This window comes from Panthera tigris, chromosome D2 (genome assembly GCF_018350195.1).
Source record: "Panthera tigris isolate Pti1 chromosome D2, P.tigris_Pti1_mat1.1, whole genome shotgun sequence".
In the NCBI taxonomy this organism is placed as follows: Eukaryota; Metazoa; Chordata; class Mammalia; order Carnivora; family Felidae; genus Panthera; species Panthera tigris.
In genome coordinates this window covers 5,832,606-5,848,182 of record NC_056670.1, presented here as the reverse complement: position 1 = coordinate 5,848,182, position 15,577 = coordinate 5,832,606, and the positions used below count along the sequence as shown (strand labels likewise).

The 15,577-nt window shown below is 45.5% G+C and overlaps 1 protein-coding gene across 3 annotated transcripts in view; it reads left to right on the top strand.

Annotated features, from left to right (window-relative positions):
• Positions 1-15,577, top strand: part of PRKG1 (protein kinase cGMP-dependent 1) — a 1,248,331-nt gene that overhangs the window by 312,854 nt on the left and 919,900 nt on the right. The window lies entirely within an intron of this gene.

Sequence of the window (15,577 nt, the reverse complement as noted above, 5' to 3'; positions counted from 1 at the left end):
AAATTAAAAGAAAAGCGACTTTTACCTCCCAAGGATTTCATTTTAAAAATAAAACATTAACTTCGTGGGGTATCCCATGAAGGTATCCCTGTCCTGCCTCTTACACTTTCAGGATTGCTCTCACGCTGCAGATACCATTTCATACTCTTGCTTACTGACTTTCCTCATGTTGCTTCCTGAACCAAGGAGCTATTGAGAATGGCCAGCCAATGGCCACGTTAGTTCAGGGGCTAATTTACAGAAGACCCCTTCATAGGTGGGTAAATGTACTAATTTTATTATTTTACTTTATTTTTGCCAGAAAAACTAAAATTAAAAAAACAAAACAAAACTTTCTAGACCAGTCACTGGTGGAAGCCTTCCACTCAGCCTCGAGAGCACCACGAAAGAATGTTCTGTGCGCGCTCGGAAGGCCACGTTGACTTCAGCGGCTTCCTCACGTCCGGGCACACACCGAAATAGGACCTCCTTTTTCTCTGCTCCAGTCCTTGGGGGAGCTAATTGTAACTATTTTGTCTCTGTGTGAGCTGTAGCATTTTGCATTGTTTCATGTTTTTCTGGATTAAAAGTATCATTTCTTTCTGAGAAAATTTTAGCTTTTTTTTTAATGTTTATTTGTTTTTGAGGCAATGCGAGACTCAGAGTGAAAGCAGCAGAGGGCAGACAGAGGGAGACCCAGAATCCGAAGCCAGGCTCCAGGTTCTGAGCTGTCAGCCCAGAGCCCGACGTGGGGCTCGAACTCATAGATCGTGAGATAGTGACCTGAGCCAAAGTCGGACGCTTAACCAACTGAGCCACTCAGGTGCCCCCGTCTGAGAGAATTTTATTTGCTAAGGACAGATACTGGGAATTAATATCACGTCCCTGACATGCAGGGTTTTAGGAACCAGAGTAACCGTCAGATGCTGCAGAAGAACAGGAGGTTGGATGTATTTGGTTTCTGGCTGGTTCTCTGAAGTCTTTCTGCAACTGTGGGTGCTACACAGGCCATCGCTTCTTGGAGCCGTCCCGAGTGGAGGCAGTCAGAACTGCACTAACATTCTGGGTCCCTTATGGCAATCAAATTCTGTCAACAGCTCTGGAAAGTAGACACGGTGATCCTTATTTTGCTGATGACAACATCAGAGCAAGGATGGTTTGGTGGGCTGGCACACAGTAACTTAGTGACAGAGCCTGGATAGAAACCAGGTTCTGTCTATGTGGGTGGATACATGGTTCCACTGCCCTACTCTGGAGATGCTCGAGGGGTATACTGCAGAGAGAGTGTGGCCTTTGTCCCCAAGTTTTATAGCTTGCTGGTATTTTGGCATTTTAAAAACTCTCATCAGGGCATGGTGGCAAGTCGCATAGTCTCAGCACACAAGTGAGAAATTTGGGCTGGCAAATCATCTTTGAAATGCCAGTCTTTTTCCTCTCCCTGACTCCCCACATGAAGCCCGGCTTTTGCCCAGTACAGTCTTGGGTGTTGCCCCGTGCAGGACTTGCAGGCTTTCGGAGACCTCGTGTGAGTGTTGGAGCCACGTAAATTGACATACCTGCTCTGAAAGCCTTTTTGGTTTTTATTTTTTTGAGGGTTGCTGATAGGCTGTCCCCTACCCTTTAGTATATTTCCAAAGTACCCCTTAATATGTTTCCAAAGTCTGTGTTTGTGAATGCAACAGTCTAGGAGGGAAGTTCATGCTTTTCCTCTCCACATATAAAGTCTGGTAAAGAAGGACTAGCCTCATCTTTCTACTCTTGGGAGGTGGGATTCATGACCCACCGATGCCTTTAGAGACACTAGCAGCAAAAAGTATGAGAGAAGCTTACAGAGCATTTTGCATAAACATTGCCAAATGCCGTGTGATCTAAAGTCCTCCGAGGAAGTTGACGGTGCTTCCGTTTTTCCAGATGAAGAGATTCCAATTTAGAAAGGTCACAGGGACCTGTCGGGGCATGGAGACTTCTGCCCCGCCTTCCCCTTTGCCCCCTTCCCCCTCCTCTCCCCCCTCCCCCCCAGTCCAGGGCTCTGCTGCCTTTGCTGCCCTGGGCTGCCTTTTACTTTCCCGAAGTGATAGCGGGAGGCAGCCTGTTTCTCCAGGATTCTGAAACTGGGCAAATAGCAACAAACCTAAAGTCCCAATAACGATGTGATACTTGCTAATAATAAGGATAACGTGGGGATACAGCGGGTTTGACCCGCTAGGTCTACTTTCTGGTTATTTAAATACGTCGAGACCTATGGGCATCAACCGCCAGAGACTGAAGTGTATTCTATACGATCTGTATTTGCCTTTTATAAAGTCGTGCTGTACTTTGAGGCACTCCACCTAATTTTTAAGAACTTTAGTTTTTCTGTGTACGAATAGCATTAACGCAGCCCCGAGGAAAGAAGAGAGTCAGTGAGAAAGAAAGTCTGTTTTGTCTTATGTTGTTACACTAGGTTCCCAGCTGTCAAAATGCGAGCATTTGGTAAATACAAATGTGGATTATATCTGCTATCTGCACCTTTTAGTTAATTTGCCTTTTAAATCAAAGAAAAGTCATTCAAAATACAAATAAGAAAGTGGAAACAATTAACAGCTGGGGATTCAAGCGCCTAGGGTATATTAAATATTTATGTGCTGACTTCTCCATGGAGCTTTTCTGCATTCCCGTCATCGAAATGAATTTCTTTCTCCCCTATCGTTACCTTTTCTTTCCCCCTTTTTAGTTTTGTGGCATCACTTTCTATAGATTGCCTGTGGTTTTGGGGGGTCACTGTGGTGGGAGACTGGGTGGGAGCTTCCCACCAAAGTGCTTCACTCGGGGATGTTGTGCAGGGTTCTTAACGTCTCTGTGCATCGGTGTCCTATGTTCAGTGACATCAGTGCTGCCGCGTACCTCACAGGAGTGCCGCGATGATTGAGTCCGTATTTCATGCAATGCACAGGGGCCGGGTGCTCCGTAACGCTGATGTGAATACTTTCTTGTCTTCCACCCCACTCTCCTCTGCTCGGGGGCCTATTCGTTCATACCCGTACTCCTGCACTAGCTCCTAACAAGTCTCTCTGTGGTCAGTATGGTGTCAGTGTCAGAAAACCAGATCGCTGGGGCGCCTGGGGGGCTCAGTCAGTTAAGCGTCGGACTTCGGCTCAGGTCATGATCTCTCAGTTCATGGGTTCGAGCCCCGCGTCTCTGTGCTGACAGCTCGGAGCCTGGAACCTGCTTCGAATTCTATGTCTCTCTCTCTGCCCCTCCCCACTCATGCTTTCTCTCTCTCTCTTTCTTTCTCAATAAGAAATAAACATTAAAAACCATTAAAAAAATAAAAAAAACCCAGATAGCACATAGCGCAAGTTCTTTCAGCAGAGGTGATTTGATACAGGAATTGTTGGAGCAGGCACGGGGAGGGCTGGGAAGGGAAGAATGGATTCAGGCTGAGCTACTTACTTACTGCAAGGAGCCGAGTACATTGAAGGGGAAGGGGGGCGTGGAGAGCTCTGGGGGGCGTGGGACTCAGCCTCTGGGGGACGCGGTGTCTCGGATCCCTTGGCATATCCGAGGTCCCTGGGCTGGGGGCACTGCCAGCTGCTGCTCCTGTGGGGGGTGCGATGGGGCTGCTTCTGGATAGGGGGGAGAAGCTGGCAAAGGAGGCGACCGCTGCGGGTCAGAGCGAGGCGGCGTGATTGGGCCGGTGCTGTCTGCAAGGGCCTGCGGGCTGGAGGGACCCGCTGTTTCTCGCTCCTTCTGCCTCCCTGCTCCCCACCCCCCCCCCCCAGGAGGAGGTGAGGGCAGCGAGGGCAGATGCGGCTTGTGGCGCCAAAGGAGGGCAGAGGGTGGGCCTCGGGCCGAGAGACGATCGCCTGGGAACCGACCCAAGTATCTTCTCCACCCCCACCTTCCGCAAACTCCTCTCGGCTGCGTTTCTCCAGGCGCCGCTTGGAACACGGCTCTTCCTGCTCTGATGCGCAGTGGGTCGGACGGCATCTGGGGGGGACGTTGGTGGTTGCTTGACATTTGTGTGTAAGAGGCGAGGAGGTATTCGCTGGCCCACTGTGGGGGGGCGCGTGGGAGTTTGGGGTTCAGGACCTGCCCCGCAGATGTCCACCAGTCACAGCGAGTGGCTGCTGCATCGTGGGTTTTCAGAAATCATTAGCATTGCAACATTTGTGTTCAACCGACCCGTCGGTTTTGTCTGTGTATCACGCCATCTGTACCCCCCCCCCCACCCTTGTTCTTCATGAGGACGGAAGCCTCTGCCTGCAGCCCAAACCCTCGGAGCCCACCACAAACAGGGGTTCCCTGGAAAATTGTGCTCTGGAGCAGTGTGCCCGGTGGCCTTCTCCCCCGGTGGCCTCCAGGGCTCTGCAGCGTGAGGGGGCCCGCCTTTCTGTATGGAGAGCATAACCGTCGCTGTTCCCTTACCTCTCTTGGAAAATGGTCATTTCCCCGGCATCTGTGGCAAAGCAGGTTGCTGGGAAATGAAAGCCACAGAACTCTCAGGGAACGTGATTTTACAACAGTGCTGGAGTCCATGGTTCTGGCAGGACTGTGGCTACGTGGGAAGACCGAGCCACTGACAGCCTGAGTCGACAGGCAAGCGCTCACCGTCGGGATGGCCCGGAAGTCCTGGTGGGCAGAAATGATCACTCGATGGAGATTGCCAATCTGAGTAACGTGCCCTTTGAGGTGAGGTACAAAATTTCATGCCAAAGAGGCAGGGGTGCAGGAGGAGGAACGAGAGAAACAGCTGGTTTGGGGCCCCTCGGAACTGTAACTGCGTAGGGATATGGAAGCATAAACGGGCAAAGGGGTGAAGGCCGTGTGCGTGTGCCTGCTTAAATACGTAGCTTAATCTATTTACAGATTTCCAGCTGATGGATTAGCCTTCACCGGTAGACTACTGCCAGACCCCAAATAACGGAGCGCACAATTTGTTTCTGCTCTAAAAACATATTCTTTGATGGGACATGTTGCCATGTTTTTTCAGTAAGCAACTAATCGGAAAGCCATATGGTGAAGTTTTAATTTATGGGCAATATCTAGACATATCCCTTCAGCAGTTGGTAATTACCATGTTTCAGCGCAGTTTGTCATAATCTTGCGACACGGGCTGATATTGTTACCCCATACTGATAAAGAGACACATTTTGTGGCAGGCGTAGTTCCCAATGAGTTGTGGGGTGTGTGTGCGTGATTAGTGATTGTGAGGGGGGTGTGTGTAGGATTGCGTTCGAGTCCTAGAACATTCTTCCACATAACTGATGTTATAGATTAAATGCTAGTTGGTGGAGTCTTAGGCAAAGTCTGAACTTCAGTAATGTTTGGGAGAAGGAACCGTGACCTCAGCCTGTGTGTCAGGTTGGCCCTACAAGAGAGGACAGTTTACTGGATTCTGGTTTCTCTTTTCTTTCTTTTCTTTTCTTTTCTTTTCTTTTCTTTTCTTTTCTCTTCTCTTCTCTTCTCTTCTTTTCTTTTTTTCTTTTTTTTTTTCAAAGATTTTATTTTGAAGTAATCTCTACACCCAACGAGGGGCTTGAACTCACAAACCTGAGATCAAGAGTTACACCCTCCACTGGCTGAGCCAGCCGGGTGCCCCTGGATTCTGGTTTCAATACATCTGGTGCCCTTCCTCATGAGTGACTTTCTGACACCCCTCCGTCTCTCTCTTCCCCCTCTCTCCCTCCTTGTTCAGAGCCTGTTCCCACTCATTTTCCGTTTTTATTCTCCCGGAGAAAGCTCACTTCAGAGGGGGAGGGCCGAGAAAGACAAGAAAGACGTTAGACTTATTGTTTGTGTCCGATTTGTCAGGGACACGAACCAGCTTTAGCCAGAACAAGTTCCTTGGACCTTCAGTAGGCGAAGAGAGTGTTCTTTTTTCCTGTAGGCTAAGGATTGAGATGGAAAGTAAGGAAGCAAATGATTCTTGACCCTGACTGAGGTAGAATGTGGGCTGATCGCATATATTCGGTTTTGTAACAGTCGGGTAAGGAACACGGCCACACGGATGATGTCCTTGACCTATGGCACCTTGTCTGTCACCCTGTTTTAACAGATAGGAAACGCCCTGACTCAGAAGATTTCAGAGTGTTATGCAAGGTCACGGGGCCACGGCACAGGAGAGCCGGGACATTACCCAGGCCTGTGCCCCTCGCAGCTGCCCCTTCAGGGTGTATGAAACCACACTGCTTCCCTTAGACACACAGGGTCTCAGACTCCCCCTTTCCTCTGGCCGCACTCTCTCTGCTTTTCCTCCAGCTGTCCCTTGAAATGCTGGAGTTGTCCAGGTAAAAAAAAAAAGAAAGGCAGAAATTAATGAAATGAGATACGGCATGTGAACACAGTTTGTAAATTGTGAGGCCGTACAAGAAATGTCCATACTGGGAGGAATTGCCTTGTGCTCCTTTACGTGAACAGTTCTCATTCTCACCTAATTACCAAGCTGTACAGTAAACAGTTATGCGGGTGATTAGATAGACATCAGACCAACTCTTTTGTAAGACGTCTGAATTGCAGCGAAACGTCCTTCCCTTGGTTTCCAGGTTGACAGTACATTGCTTGAAGAGCTTGGCCGCCTGCTGGCAACTGGGGGGGGGGGGGGGAGGAATACAAACAATCAGCATAAAAAGAGGCAGCATTCCACAGAAGCAAAAGGTAAGATTTTATTTCCGAGCTGCCCACCGGCTTTTCTTGTGGGGATTGAATTTGTGGTCTTCATAGGATTCTCATAAACCTTAGGCTGGCTCAGGGAAGGCATTTAAGGTATCAGCGTGAGAGCAGCTGAAGCCGTCGTCACCTTCTACAATTCAGACTATGCATCCCTATTGTTCTCACATCTGTGACCTTGAACTGGTTTCTCCTCAGGCTGTTTTTCTACAATAAGTGTGATTACTTGAAAAATCGAACAGGCACATATTAACTTGCGTGGAATATGGTTTTCAAACTACATTATAGTAGAGAACCGTTTGAAATGCTACTCTGTGTACCACCCTTCAAATGAAGTAGCAGAAATGAGTGTTCGTCCCTTAACATTCTGACATGTTCTTTCAAAATATCGTGCAAAGAAAAGAACTTTTTTAAATGGAAGAAAATGGGCGAATTATTTCTTTAGAATTCTTAATGAGAGACATTACAATAAATGGTCATTGCCCGTCTGCCAGTGGGTTCATGACCGTAGTGCACTATAAAATTTAATGTCCTTGACTTTGGCACTGCAAATGCATGAGTTTTATAACGGTTCACGCGAGAGGTAATTGATTACACTTGATATATACAGAAGGAAAATAAGCAAATGTCACAAGTGCCATTTTTTGTTCTGATAAAATCAACTGTACTTTGAACAAGTTCATTTCAAAGGAAAGAGACTTTAATAAGAAAGAGAACATGTGACCATAGTGTCTTTGCGGGACGGTGGGCTTGATTGCTGACTTGGCACATGATCGGTAGGAGGGCCCGTTAATTGAGTGCTTCCTATATTTTGAACTTGGGCTGGGCACTGTTTGTCTAATTTAATCCTGACAGCAACCCTGTAGTTTGAAAGTACAGCTTGGATGGTTTAAGTAACTTGCCCAACACCACCCAACCAGTAAATGGCAGAGATGATTTTCAGCTGCAAGTAAATTTCAATGTTATTTCCAGCGTCCTCGGAGTTTTCCATGAATATGTGATATTTTTTTTCCACCACCCACTCTCCCCTCTCCCCCACCCCCATCAACCCTCAGTTTGTTCTCAGTATTGAAGTCTCATTAAAAAAATGAATATGTGATATTAAAGGAATTAAGTGTTAGAATAGTTAAGCATAGAGATTTGAAAGAGAGCTATACGATTTGGTGAACGTGAGCATTTCAGTCAAGAGGCAACAGTGATAAAATTATCTGGAGAGATGAGTAGGTCCTGTTTGTCGTCATCCAGTCTATATCTTCATGGTTTTGTGGCCGGTTCATATCACACTTAATTTGGTCTTTCCCCCCAAATCTGCTGTAATTGGGTTTGCCTTCCATATCAGGAGTAGATGGCACCAACTAGGAAAAAATCAAGGGCAGTACTAGCCAGGAGCATCCACGGAACAGGTACCATCTGCCTGACAGAGGAGTGGGGAGCTGATACGTAGCTTGTCTGTGTTTTCAATGAGCTTTGAAGTTTGCCTCATTTTAAAATCCAAACCAGAATATCCTTAGGAACCTTATTTAAATGGCTCTTTAGGTTAAGTATATGCAGAGAGTCTGCGAGCTTATGTCTGAGAATAATACTAGAGAAAAAAACGGATGAATCAAATGGAAATTGTGTTTATGTTCTTAAAGCTGACCAACAGATATAGTTTTATTACTTTAAGAGTAAAGAATTGTTAGATCATGTATGGGATGTTTTGTCCTCGCCAAAGACAAAGTTGGACAAAAATGAATTGTGATGCTGGGGTCATGATTGATGCCTTAGAATTCCAGACGCTCCTGTGTCAAATACGAATACTTCTCAAAATTCCTTCTAGAGGCCTTTTACCGAAAACTTGAAGCAGCCGTCAGCAACTCATGACATGGCTGGTTTTTTTTTTTCTTCTTGGGAAATTGTATAAAAATGAGTGGGTAGTCAAACGTCTCCTGAGCTGGGTACATTCAATGTACTCCTGCTTTATCTGACAGCCGAGAAATGTTCCCACACGCAATCTGCAGCCCCAGGTGGAAGGAACCAGGGCTTTCGGTGGCCAGGGTCAGCTGGTAGGTGTCTGCCTGTGGGATTTAATTTATTGGGTGTGGAAAGGCCTGTTTGCCTGGAGAAGATAATTTCTCCCCACTACTTTCGGCTCTGTCAGTATCAGTGAGGTTGAAATTTGCCAGAAAACCAGACTTCAGATTCACATTCAATTAACTTTTTTTTTTTTTAGCATCAACTCTATGCCCAGCTCCTGAGTGTGTGTGTGCGTGTGTGTGTGTGTGCGCGCGTGTGTGATTTTTATGAGTTCCTTCTCCTAACATGACTGGCATGCTACAGATATTTTAGAAGTTAATGGAGAGTCACATGTGCATAAAATAACTTCACTATTCAAGAGAGAAAAATGTAAGCGACTCACCAACACCTGACTTGGAAATACAAGAGTGACCCAACAGTATTATCGGAAGGGCAGGGTCTACGTCCTGTTCCTCTTTGTTCATTTCGCTTCTCCAGCCACACACACAGACAACCTTGGCCCTCGATACGTGTGAATGACATTGGACAGGCATAACAAATCCTAAACAGAATAAGCTGGTGACTAGTGAAAGTAGCTGAAAGAGAGAACAGTAACTCATATTCAGAAGTAGGAGAATAGATGAGGCGCCAGGGTGATGAGGAAGCTGGGGGTTGGGGATGGGGGGAGACTTCAAGGATCGGGCGGGGGGGTGACTGATGGCTTGCTCACAGCGAGAGAAGTCCAGGAAAACCTGGCTCTCATTCTGAACGTTGCCTCTCCACGCGCCCTGCTTCTTGTCAGTGGCTCCCTGTGGCGTAACTTTCCATCAATGTCTCCTTATTTCCTGTAAGAGGAAGTAGGATTCTCTGGCCAGGTTATGCCGGTGTCTTCACGACCTGATCCCTCTGTCCCTCTTGCACGCCTGATCCAACCCCTCTGATGAATAGGCTCTTTCCTGTCGTGGGCCTTTCTTTGCAGTTGCCGTGTTCCCTTTCTTCTTGCCCAATCATCCCACCGGCCAGCCCAAACGTCTTCTGTAAGTCCTTCTGTTTGATAACCGATCCCCTCCCGCTCTGCTGTGGCACCTCATACATGCTCTGTATTGCGGATTATTTGACACAGCATTTACAGTTGTGTGTTTGCCTGGCTGTGTTCTCCATTCGACTGGGAACACTCCGGGGACAGGAATTATGCAGTACTTACTTGTATATCCTCAGCCTCTCGTTCAGAGACCGGGGCATGGCAGGCGTTCAGTAGATACGTGTTGGATCAGTAAAAATATGGAAATGTATGGTCCTTAGCCCGGAAGTCAGTCCTTTTCCAGCCTAGCCTTCTAAAGACAGGACGCCGTAAGGATTTACATCAAGTGTTAGTTTTTCTAGGTGAGAGGTAAGGCGATGATACACGTGCCTGCCTCGGTAGGTTATCGTAAGGATTCCATGAGATGGTACATGTAAGACACTCAGCATAGGATCGGGTTGTTGGTTGATACTGGCCTGTATCATATCACAAATTTTACAATAAAGGTGGGTTTTTAAGATTATGTAAGAATAGCCAGGAGTTAAAATGAATATATGGTAAAGGCCATCAATCCTATGGAGATACCCGAGAGAGAGAAAGGAGGGCCAGAGTCCTGTAGAAGGTTCAAAGTTGAGCACCTGAATGTGGGGCGGGGGGGGGGGCACCGGGAAAAATTCCAGGGAAGGAGAGCCATGGGCACCCAAAGAGAGGAGTTAGACATCACTTTCATTAAAAGCCTTCCTTTGTAAAATTCTTCAGAGGAGGGGAAAGCTTGAGTATATTGTGTTTAAATAAGCCACACTGCTTGAATATTTTGTAAAATGGCCTTCCTCTCTGCTTGAGTTAGCATATTTTAAATTAGAGGTCATCCCGACAAATTGCTTAGAATCTGAGATTAACTGTCTTCTGCTTGCTTTATTGACAGAAGTCCTACATTGCTGAGTTGCTTTCATTTTGTCTAAGTCAAGATATTTTCCACGGCAGTTAAGTAATTGCTGTAATAGCACTCAAGGTACAACGGCTGGCCAGCTAAAATAGGATCTTGGCCATTTCTTTTATAAGCAGCCGCCATGCAAACTTGTGACAATTTTGTTAAAGTGCACCGTCCTAAAACTGGTTTCTACCAAATTCTTGTAAATCCTGACTTCTCTTCCTTGATAGCATTCTAGATCGCCCAGCCTCCCCTTGGTTTCCCACCTGCTCCCTGGAAGGAGATTTTGAGAGTTTGAACAGCTATTGCAAACTAATTAAATGGCTTGGGCCGAGTTAATGTACTTATTTCTGCTTCCACTTTATCCCTTTACTGAATGGAAATCACTACTGGGCTCCATCCCCCTGGGGAGAGAGTATATAGACAAATGAAATGACATTTTTGAACTATTTATACATCCCCAGAAGAAAGGAACCAAGTACATAATTCTTTGACCTAGTTAACAGTTTCTCCTGCTTCGTGCCATCGTTGGATTTGTAGCGTTGTTGTTCTTTTTCCTTCTGTCCGGTTCCGTGGGCTATGATCGATTTCATGCCACTGTTTCAGGCACAGCAAAGTGTAAACAGAAGGGGGATTCTTCACTCGTCCGTCTTTTACAAGCTTTGAGCTGAGGGCGGAGTTCGAGTAGAAGTGTAGGCTTTATCTCTGGGGCATGTGCCTACTAAACTTTGGTGACTGTCTCCCTAACCACTACCCACTCGTAAAATGGAACCAGTAATCAAATAACCACGGCTTTGCACACTTTCCCCAGCCGAAAAAGGAAAGTTGGTCTTCTAGCAATCAGATGTAAGTAGCTTCAGAAAGAAAATAAAAGGCAGAATGTATTTTGTGACTCATCTTTCCGTCCTTAAACACTTGGGAGTTCATCTTTCCTTCTAACAGGCTCAGTTACTGGTTTAACAATAAGTCGAGTATAATGGGATTTTAATTACCTGTAGGAATAATTTGACCTAAGGTTTTTTGTGGGGTTTTTTGTGTGTTTTTTGTTTCTGTTTTTGTTCTTTTGAGTAACAGAAGAAAACACTCCACCTTGCCTACATTTTCTGCGAAGCAGATAGAAGTCAGATGCTTCAGAAGAACTTTTTATCTGGAAGATGATATCCTTCTACTCCACAGAGGATTAGAGGGATTTTAAAACCATTTCATTTACTTTTTTGTGCATATGGTATAACTGGGTTCTTCTTGACAAAGGATTCATTGGGAGAGCATGGAGATCAGTTGGTTTTAGTGTGGTCTTTGAAGTCAAACGGACCTCTTTAAATAATCCGGCTTCAACTGTCTAATCTTAAACTAGTTCGTTAAATCCTCTAAACTCAGTTAGCTCTCGTGTAAAATAGAATTGATGGTGTGACTTTTGTGTGGGGCGAGATGGCGGGTGAAACGTGCCTTGCACGCTGCCTCACACATCGGAAGTGCACTGTTAACCATCCGTATTGCTGTCCAGAGGGTTGACAAAATGACTTGTGTCTTTGGCCTCTGGGGAAACTAATCACATTGTAATTAAAAATGTGCTGCGTAAATGCTAGTCGACCACAGTGTGTGGGGGGGTGTTAGGAAAACTCCCATCATATTAAATTCTGGGTTTTTTTTAACTTTTTAAGATGTTTAATCATTTTTGAGAGAGAGAGAGAGTGAACCAGGGAGGGGCAGAGAGAGGGAGATACAGAATCCAAAGCAGGCTCCAGGTTCCGAGCTGTCAGCACAGAGCCTGATGTGGGGCTGGAACTCACGAACCGTGGGATGGTGACCGGAGCCAAAGTCAGATGCTTAACCGACTGAGCCACGCAGGCGTCCCTGAATTCTGTTTTCATAGCCCGGCTTTGCAATCAGGTGTGTATTCTGTACTTAGAGCACATCTCCCCTGCCCTGCCTTGTGGTAGGGACCCAGTAGTTCTGTGTGGCCGCCATAATGGACGGTGTCACCACCTTCCTTCCCGTCCCTCCTGCCCGCATCACGCACTTCTTTCTCTGTAGATGAACTGAGCTGGAAAAAGAGCATCTCGGCTTTGCTTGTCAGTCTCGAGGCCACTGACAGCTGTGCTTTTCTGTGTCACTGAAAGAAGCTTTGGAGTCAGTGTTAAAAAAAACCCACATCTCTCACCCTGAGAGAGTCAGCTCGACTCAGGGTGCTCACTCACTCTTTTTGTTACCCTTGTGTAAATCTGGAAAGAGCTGCTTTCTGCAGTGTGACATGAGTCAGGTCTCTCGATTGTGAACAATAAAACAATACTCTCTGCCCTTGAAATTGATTCTACAGTCTTCTCGGGGCCAAGGATTTACTTCCTTAGGCCATTGTGTGGCTCTCATTTTAGCGCCTCAGGACAGCAAAAATACAGACAGCACAAGGTGACAATAAGACCAAAAGAGTCAACTGATGCTGCTCTCAGGGACATGCGTTATAACATTTTCTGAGGGCTACCCATGGGCCGGGTCGTGTGCTAAGCCATGTGTATACACATACATGTATAGCATCTGGATCAATGGAATAGAACAGTTTTTATAATTTTTTGAGAGAGAGAGAGAGAGAGCGAGCACACAGGCAAGTGGGGAAGGGCAGAGAGGGAGAGAGAATCCAAAACAGGGTCCATGCTCTCAGTGCAGAGCCTGACATGGGGCTCGATCTCATAACCCTGGGATCATGACCTGAGCAGAAATCAAGAGTCAGATGCTCCACCAACTGAGCCACGCAGGTGCCCCTGGCATATGATATTTTAAAAACTACATCTTCAAAGGGTTTACAGAAAAAAAAAACACTTATTTAAATGAACCACTTGAAAGCTAAGGTCAAGTAGTATTTTACTTCTCAAACACACATTACACGCGGTAGTATTAGCTTGAATCCTGGACCACATCGGGCAGCGTGTTCATCCTGGACACCTTTCTTTGTCTTTCCAAACCCTCATGTCTGCTCAAGTTGCCTTTTCCTTATGCAATTCCTAACAGCAGGGTATTATTATGGTTTAGCGTTCTTTAAAAAAATATAAGTACAAGCATTTATTGAGCAGTTAGTATGTACTGTAGACACTAACACAAGTACTTCAAATACATTATCTCATTTAACCTTTAAGAAACCCTCAAGCAGAGGACACTATTTTTTAAAATTGTTTTAATGTTTATTGAGTTTTGAGACAAATCATGCAAGCAGGGGAGGGGCAGAGAGAGAGAGAGAGGAACACACAGAATCTGAAGCAGCTCCGGGCTCCGAGCTGTCAGCACAGAGCCGGACGCGGGGCTGGAACCCACAAACCATGAGATCACGACCGGAGCCAAAGTCAGATGCTTAACCGACTGAGCCACCCAGGCAACCCTCATGGACACTGTTTTTATATTACTTACATATGGAAGGAAACGGATACTCAGTGAACTTAACAAGAAACAAACACAAAACCTGTCTCGTCGTTATACAGATACTAATTGACAGAGGTAGGATTCAAACTCAGGCCTGTCCAGCACCAAATCCTTGGCTTTGAAACATTAAACCAGATGGCACAGCGTTATTTAGGCAATAACGCCTCACGACAGATACGTTTTAATGTAAGAAAGCACGTGCACATTGTACTTCCCTAAATACGCCCCTGCGGAAGGTCCTTGGTGAGCCTTCTGTTACCAGATAAAATGCTATTATGATGTGACGTGTTTATGTCCAAGGTACAGGTACCTTTTTCTCTCTTGTAGAAAACGTCTAGATTATTGTAATTGTAGAAAAACGTCTAGATTATTAAAATCGAGACAAGAAGCTGTTTTTGCTTCGTAATCATCAACACTAAACTCACTTAAGTGACTATCAGTTAATGGTACAGGCTGCAAGAATTGGGCCATCTAGGGTCAAATTCCAATAATCACCAGCTTGGTGAGTAATCTAGAGCAAGCCGTTCTGGTCTTCTCATCTGTAAAATGGGAATAAACAGCCACAGGTTGCGGTGAGGGTTGCACGATTAACTGCATGCAATGAATTGCAATACATTTACCATAGTGCCAGACGCCTAGTAGAAGGTCCATGAATACTAGTGGGGTTTTCTTGGTAATTAATTATAAATAAATAATAATGACAATTGCATCAATTTCTGCATTTGACAAGAGGTCAAGAGTCCTTTAAAAAGAATGATCTCTTCTTTAGGTTTTAGAGGAGAAAGGGAGGTGATACAGTTTGCAGGGACCTATGGTTTTGATGAGGTCCCCAGGGACGTGTGGAAGCTGCTGGTCGGTCTCCTTGTGTCACATGTCTGGAGTTGGCCACCTTGCACGAGATATTTGCCTCCCGCACCCCAGTTTTCTGGGATTACCTAAGAACACGTGGCCTGAGATAGTGGTATGGACGTATGATTACTTGGGTCTATTAAAGGACTCACGCTCTTCTCTGAAATGTAATGGTCTGTGAATTCTCAATTTATCTTACTAGTCTTACCTTAAGTTACTAGGGAAGACTGGTGAAAAGTTTAACGGCGACTGCTGGCCTCATTTCAGCTTTCAAGTCTGCTTGCACATTTTTCGAGTGACGGCACATACTCGCTAACTGAGTTCTCAGGTTATCAACATGGGTCTGGTTATGAGGTCTGGCATTCCCATGACTCCCAAAATTTCTCCAGACACACATTTCTGAAGATTATGAAACATGGCAGTTAATAGGTTTCTGGGACATGACTACATCAGTTCTGAAGTAAATTGTCTTTATTAATACCCTGCAAATTATCAAATTAATGGGAAAGAAATATCTGAGTAATTGCTCCAGAGAGCCTGCAAGATACATTTGAAGTTTTCTAGCTTTGTCTTCAAAAAAAGAAAGCAAGAAAGCAAGCAAGAAAGAAAAAGGTAATTTTATTTCTTGATACATGGGCAAGTAGAGATTAGTTAGCGTGAAAATAAAAATTACTTTCAACATAAAGCTTTCTTTATCATAAACACAAGCTTCTCCTCACTGACTTTCATGGAAGTTAAAACAATAA